At 43.2% G+C, this 7754-nt stretch overlaps 1 protein-coding gene across 3 annotated transcripts in view; it reads left to right on the plus strand.

The window, feature by feature from the left end:
• The window catches only part of Sh (Potassium voltage-gated channel protein Shaker), a 535670-nt gene extending 529329 nt beyond the window's left edge, over positions 1–6341 (plus strand). For all 3 annotated transcript variants that reach the window (XM_075886345.1, XM_037420260.2, XM_075886344.1), the window contains exon 5: positions 4310–6341. The gene's annotated coding sequence lies outside the window, so the exon portion shown is untranslated. The remainder of the gene's footprint in view (positions 1–4309) is intronic.
• Positions 6342–7754: the final 1413 nt, after the last annotated feature.

The raw sequence follows: 7754 nt of genomic DNA on the forward strand, positions 1-7754 counted from the left end.
TAACGTGCTGTTGTTGCAAGATGATAGAACATATTGTAGCTAACCATATTCTTAATGTACTGGAAAAAAAATAAAACATTGAGTCCCTTCCAACAAGGTTTTAGAAAGGGATTTTCTGTCGTTACGCAGTTGGTCACCGCCGTTCATAGCTTTAGTTCAATCTTAGATCACTCCGGGCAAGTTGATGTTTTGTTTTTAGACTTAAGCAACGCATTCGACAGGGTTCCTCACGGTAGCCTTCTTTTGAAACTTAAACAAGCAGGAATTCCTTCTACACTTGTAAATTGGGTTAATTCATATTTGAAAGATCGAACGCAATTTGTAGACATCGATGGTATTTGTTCCTCTTCTTTAACAGTGACATCAGGTGTGCCCCAGAAAAGTGTGCTGGGGCCCCTGCTTTTTTTGTTTATGTTAATGATTTAGTGTCTGTGGTTGGTGATACTGTGAATATTGGAATGTTCGCGGATGATATCATGATTTCTACTGAAGTGCAGTCTGCTTCTGATCAACATCGGCTAGATAGGGCTTTATGTGACATATCATCTTGGTGCGACAAATGGGGCATGAAAATTAGCACTACAAAAACAGTTCTTTTACGTATAACCAGGAAACGAAACCCCATAACTTTCCGGTACAAAATTAAAAACACCTTAATCGAGGAGGTTAGTAAGTTTACATACCTAGGTATCGTATTGAACTCCAGATTAGATTGGAATGACCACGTTCAGCAGGTAACTTCTTCAGCGCTAAAAAAACTTGGTCTTTTATGGCATAAACTTCGAGGTACACCTAGTAACGTTAAGCTTTTAGCGTATAATTCCATAATTAGGCCTAAACTGGAGTATGCAGCGGTTGTTTGAGATCCGCACACGAACAAAAACATTAACGAATTGGAGAAGGTTCAGAGGAGGGCTGTTCGTTTTATTTATAATAAATATAAAAGAAGTGATTCTCCGTCAGGTATCATGGCACTCAATAAAATCCAACCACTACACATTAGACGCCAAATTGCCCGCTTAGCTTTTATCGAATCCCTAATTAGGTGTAAGACTGGATTATCACCCACTCCATTCATTAGTCCGTCCACCACGAGGAAAACTCGACACACACATAGCCACAGTTTATCCCCATTCTTTGCCCGATCAAATACCTTTAAGTTTTCATATTTTCTACGCACGGTAGATGACTGGAATAAATTGCCAGAAAGAATTTTTAGTGGAAATTTTATGACAGCTCTACACGATCATTTTAGAAACTTTTAATTACTGACGTTCGGGTTTTTAGCAATGCTTCTTGAAGTTGTGCGTGATTTTCTAGTTTTATTTGGATTGGAAACCCTGCTATGTTTGTGCGAAAAGTCGGTTTCACCGTGGCTTGTTTATTTTGTAGTTCCAAGTGAATTCTGCGTTTTGTTGCTTCATTGTTTTTGTTACATTGCTTTGCATTGTATGTGCGTGAACATTCTTTTTTCTGCCCGTGCTGCTTGGACCATTAAATTGGTCTGCAGTATTGTATAAATAAATAAATATAAATAAAAGTGGACATCCCCGCTGGGGAATTCGGAGCTGTCTCTTTCCCAGTCAGGTATTCCAAACCAACTTGAGTGAATATAATTTGCTCCACACCTCGTTTCATGGACCTATGCTATTCGTTTGCATTCGAACGAAGTTTCGGCCGTATTGTGTCGCTCTCGCACCACATAGTGCGACGCGACGAAAGCTAAACGCTAACAATGGAGCGCACAAGCCCCGCCGCGGTGGTCTAGTGGCTAAGGTACTCGGGTGCTGACCCGCAGGTCACGAGTTCGAATCCCGGCTGTGGCGGCTGCATTTCCAATGGAGGCGGAAATGTTGCAGGCCCGTGTGCTCAGATTTGGGTGCACGTTAAAGAACCCCAGGTGGTCGAAATATCCGGAGCCTTCCACTACGGCGTCTCTTATAATCATATGGTGGCTTTGGGACGTTAAACCCTACATATCAATCAATCAATGAAGCGCACAAAGCAGGGTGTGCATGTTCAAGTCGCGTCACATGATCACAGCCGAGATGAAGCCAAAAAAGAAGCAATGTGTCTCTGCGTAGGCCTGTCATTTTAGTGGACTGCGGGAACTTTTAATGACTATACCCGCCATTGTTTTCCCGTTTTCATTTTTATGAATATTCTAGTTAATAGACAGCGCGCATCCTGTGCATCAATCTTTTCTTTTTTGTCTTTAGCGCTTCACTAATCATACAAGCGTTGCGACTAGGTCAACTTTCCATTCAACTGCAACTTTCAAGAACGTTGCCCTGCTTTGAATGTCTCTAATAGCTCTTCCAATGATAAGTTACAGATATAATTTTAGCATATCAAATTATTAGGCAGTAAAAACTTGTGAATCCTAACTTGCTTGATTCTAGCTTACATGTACTCGATCTGACGCCTTGGTCCAGTCATAGCCCTGTGTATACTTTTACGAGAGAAAAGTCCCGATGAGTTGATCCCGTCAACATTCCGTGCTGGGAGGCCATGGTTTTTATTGCTCCTCTCAGGGTGAACTAAAATGTGTTGTAAATCCAAATCAAACCAGATTTACTATAGATGCGCAACAAAAAAATATTGCAGCATTACTCAGCAGGTAAAAATACGAACGCTGCGCAGGACCTTTTTGCATAGCTGGAAACGATGCTCATTCAATCACGACAGTAGAAAAGAGATGAAAATAAAGATAACTTAATACTTGCAATTTCGATGGCGTCAACTCGTTCACGTAAATAAACGTGTTTTGGCGCATAATTACAATCACATATCTCGCAACCACTCCTCACATCATTGTATGACGGTGCTTCTTTCTGCATGACTGATGTAATAGCTCTATTCGCTGCTAGAGCTACATCACCTTAATCAACCAAATCGCCTGCCACAAACGTGCAGTGGCGGCTATTTCACAATAACGAAAACAGAAGCGGCTTCTTTAGGTTCTGTCTGTGCAGAGCGGTGCGATACCTATTACGTCTAGCGCCCGCCCGTTATTCAAGCTCCACTTAGTTCGAACAATTTTATAGTCCTTTCAAGATTTTACTGGTGTACATTTATTGCACCAATTACAAAATAGCAGCGAATAAAATTAACCAAGTAAATAATAGTGTGAAGTTAACTATAGGTATAGAAACACCAAGTCAACCAAAAAGCTCCGTGTACAAAAAGCAAAAGAAGTTCAGCAGTTGTCCCTCATAAAACTTCTCCAAGTAGCTTGCCGTTCATAAAAAAGTTTTTTTTTTTTCAGATGCAGTAGGGGAAACATATACGTTTGCACAAAATATGTGGACCAGCCTTAAGAACTGAGCAGAGTTCAAGCCTGACCCGAGCCCACCACTTCGAACCCAGCCCCAGCCCTAAACCTGGAGATTGAGGCCCGAGCCCGGCCTGGGCCCACCATGAAATAGATTTTACTCGGCCTGGCCCCTGGGCCGGGCAGGGCCCGGGTTTTCCCGAGCAGTCCTCTGCTCAGAACTAAATTATAGTCTCATATGCTACTGCTTGTTTGCTAGACATCGTTGAGGCAAGATGAGTGTTAGAAGTTTTTAGGGCAGGCATACTTTGCAAGTACACCACAAACACTTCCTTTCCACATGCTTTCGGTTTAACACCACTAAGGCATCCTAGATGACCATAGCAGACATCTACATTAAACACACAAACAGTCGCGGAATCGAATCCCGGCTGTGGCGGCTGCACTTTTGATGGAGGCCAAAACGCTGTAGGCCCGTGTGCTCAGATTTGGGTGCACGTTGAAGAGCCCGGCATATCAATCAAACACACAAACAAAAATGCAGTACTTGTTCGACGCTTCACTTTGGGTGCAGCAGTTTGCAATTGAGCCGGCGAGGCGAAACTGAGGTGCGTACAGAACTCCGTCAAAACACCCAAAAGAGGGCTAATCTCGAGTACCACGAGCGTTCATTGGAACAAGCGGCAATAAGCTGCCTACGCGATTTCAGATGGTGGCACTTTCCAATGATGTAGAACAGTCAGCAAATAAGTAATGCCAGGCCAAGCAAATCTTTGTCGTTGGTGACAGGCATCGTGTATGGCACTTCATTTTCACACAGCACAATTTGTACTTATTCGCGCGCTGACATTACTGCACACAGAATTGTCTCAGCCAAGGATGACTGAGAAAATAAAAAGAGTACGCGGACAGCGATTGCAGGCTCTGCTGATTGATTTCGTTTGAGATCGGATGGTTCGATTGCTGCTATTCACCAGGGTGGCATTTCGCGTGGGTATTGCACGAATGACTTATTTGGCTTTTTGTCTTTGACAGGACTCGAGCAAGCCGATTCACCACGAAGAGGAACGAGCGAGCCAGCAGGAGCACCCAGCCTAGTTTTGACAGCAAGCCAGCGGTGAAGCTCTGATCGTCAAGGGGCGGTGCGTGGACCCACGGCGTAAGCCACTCAAACCACCCACGCCACCTGTCACGCGACTGCCTAGCCAACGGCAGCGCCCTGGCTACCGCTCACAACGCCACCGTACGGTGTTAGTGGCGACGCTGCTCGAAAACAGCTCAGGCCGTGAGAACGTGTTCACTAGTTCGTCGTCGCCGCCGCAATTTTTCCTTGGCGAAGCGGTGATGATGGCGCCGCCAGGCACTAGAGCAATAGGTCGGTATTCACTACTTGAAGGAGCTGCTCGAGGGCACTCGTCGGCCCGCTGAGCAAGCACAGGTCATTCTTGTATCTCATACCTGGCATCAGTGCTTGATGCCCTGGCAAACCTTTCACACCCCAAAAGTTCACTGGAGTATGAATGCGTTGTAATCAATTCTCATTGTTGCATCCGATGCTCGTATTCTTTTTTCTATCACTTCACCCCGACATAGCAGCAACCTCCAAACCACCTTCATCACAACACCAAACGATGAATGTTACGCTCAAAAGTCTCGTCGCAGAAGAGCGCTGGGAAGCGTACAGTTCTGCCGGCTAAAGAGACGACAACTCGTTAAGTCGGCTGTCCTCATCGAGATCCGACGAGCATAGTCGTTCCTCTCTACCGGAGACGCCTTAAATGCCACCACCTTCGTCGTTGACGTCATTGAAGCACGCACAGTTGGTGACCTCTTGTTCCCGGCGTATCCCGCCGCGCCGCCTCCGCCGCTGACAACGTTTGCCGTCCAGGCCTCCGGCGGGAGCCGAGAGAGGTGCCAACGAGGCCTTCACCAAAACTGCCGCCAGACTCGCGTTTCCTCTTCGGTGGCACGGGAAATTCTTCGGTGCGCTCACACTCCGCGCAGTTTACCGCAATCTGCCACATGCGTACTTGAGTGACACCGAGCCTCAAAAGGCAATCTCCAAACGACAGGACTCATCTTTAATCATATAAGACCAGGACAGAGAGACCACATAAGACACGGCTACAACAAAAGCCGCGGCTATAAAAAGCACCAAAGCAGGCTTTAAGAACAGTTAGCATAAAAATGCCTCCAACAGCTAACGTCCCTAACAAGAGCATGAAGAAAATATATGTCAATCGGTAGGATCGGTTTATTGATAATATAGGATCTGTTTATTGGATAGCTAAGGCAGCTGCTATTTAACGGAAAGCACTCAAGTAAAGAAAAACGTTGTTGCTTATGGTTGGAGTCAACATAGGAGAATGTGAACTGTACGAGTGTCACATCAGCCCTCCGATCAAGTATTAGGCATGTAAGGCTAACAAAGCTGCACAGTTCACTGCTATGACATGGTATTCTTGTGGTCAACAGGACTACGACGGTATAAATTCTATATGTCTTTGTTTTCAAACACGCTGCAAGTATCTATGCTAGCAGAGCAGACCAAGTGTCAGCGTTTTAAAGGCATAGATACACGACGAGAACAAATTTGTAACATTCAGGTGTAACATAAGGAATACGTATCATGCGCTGCTTAGCAGTATTATTGTGCTGCTTTCAGAGAGCTGCGAAATTGCCTGCGGTCTTAAATGCGCTGTGATGAGTTCATTGTCATTGAAACAGACACGTTGTGGTGAAACCAGGTTCAAAGAGCGAAAGTGCAGTGATGCCAACATCCATGCCAAGAGCAGCAAAATGATTTCCGTGCTGCCAGGGAGTGCGCCGTCATTTTAGCAACAACGAGGGCTGTGCATGCACCTCGTCACGTGGACCCAGCAAGTAATAGGGCAGAAATGTATGTAGTAGCGCCGCGCGAGGTTTCTCCGCATGCGCGAACGTCCGCAGTGTTTGTGCTCAGTGACGGTATGTGTGCGTGCGGTGACGACAACATGGACAAGAAAGAGACAGTTATCTTCAAATTCCACCTGTACAGTACTCTTCAATTAAACCACATATACTTATATATATATATATATATATATATATATATATATATATATATATATATATATATATATATATATATATATATATATATATATATATATATATATATATATATATATATATATGTATGTATGTGCTATCGAATCTCAGAAAAAAGTGGCTGATGGCACCGATACCTTTTGTTTGTTGCAGCCGACTGCTGACCGTAAGTGGGAGACCAACACGCGCCCTTTTCGTTTATATCCTTGAATTTGCCTATTTCTTTTCGATACAATGCTTTTGTTTTCGTTAATTATTACCCACCTTCTAACGCATTGCTTTGTCCCAAGTGCGTGGTACATAATTGTAACCTGCCTCTTTCTCCCTGACTCTGACTGAGATGTGTACGCGCCGACACTCCCTTAGTCCTCTGAGAAGAACCAACCTACAAGCTGTGCCATCTGCCCACTCCGGCGAGCATTAGTGCTTTTTTATTTATTTACCTGGCTCTCATAATGCTTGCTCTTCTTTATTATAAACGCGGCACTAAGGCAAATCCGCTGTTCCAAACTGCAGATGTACTGCTTCCTTTTCCCCATTGTGACCATCCATACAATGCTGCCTCTGGAATAGCTGCGTGGTGTCGACAGAGTTTTGTTCTGCAGAGTTTTACTCCTCGTCTGCTTTGAGCTCAAGAAACCGTAATTGCATCTACGGAATACTTAGGAGAGGTTATCAGGGGACCATGTCGAGAGCTTCTATTCAAATATAAGACAGGCGAAAATTCAAGTCAGACAACCATCTCAGGAGCGCCATCCCCTCACTTATGGAAGCACAGTTTAACCGAGGCTGACAGCGAAACATTATGCAAAAAAGTTCACAATGGACAACCCTACAACATTTCGCGAATTCGTAGGCATAGAGAAGGGTCTTGAAACTCTTAGTATTGTCTACCACGATGAAATATACGCTACTAATGCATGACACCTAACAAATTACAAATCCAGGCTGATATCACGTCTCCCATTATTTAAAATACGCTCTCTCACAATGTTACTGCGTCTCAAGTAATAAGAAATGTAAGAATAATGAGTGCGTGAGTTCACACTGGAACCACGAGATAAACAAAACTTGACTTACCTTCCTGAAACCAATATATTATATCAAACCATATATATATATATATATATATATATATATATATATATATATATATATATATATATATATATATATATATATATATATATAAATATATATATATATATATATATATATATATATTTATAAAGATATATATATATATATATATATATATATATATATATATATATATATATATATATATATATATATATACCCTCGACCCCTCCCGGAACTGTTGGGAAATTAATATATTTAACCTTGCTCACAACGCTCTCGTTGTGCCATATCCCACATATATATATAT

This window comes from Rhipicephalus microplus, chromosome 2 (assembly GCF_043290135.1).
Source record: "Rhipicephalus microplus isolate Deutch F79 chromosome 2, USDA_Rmic, whole genome shotgun sequence".
NCBI lineage: Eukaryota > Metazoa > Arthropoda > Arachnida > Ixodida > Ixodidae > Rhipicephalus > Rhipicephalus microplus.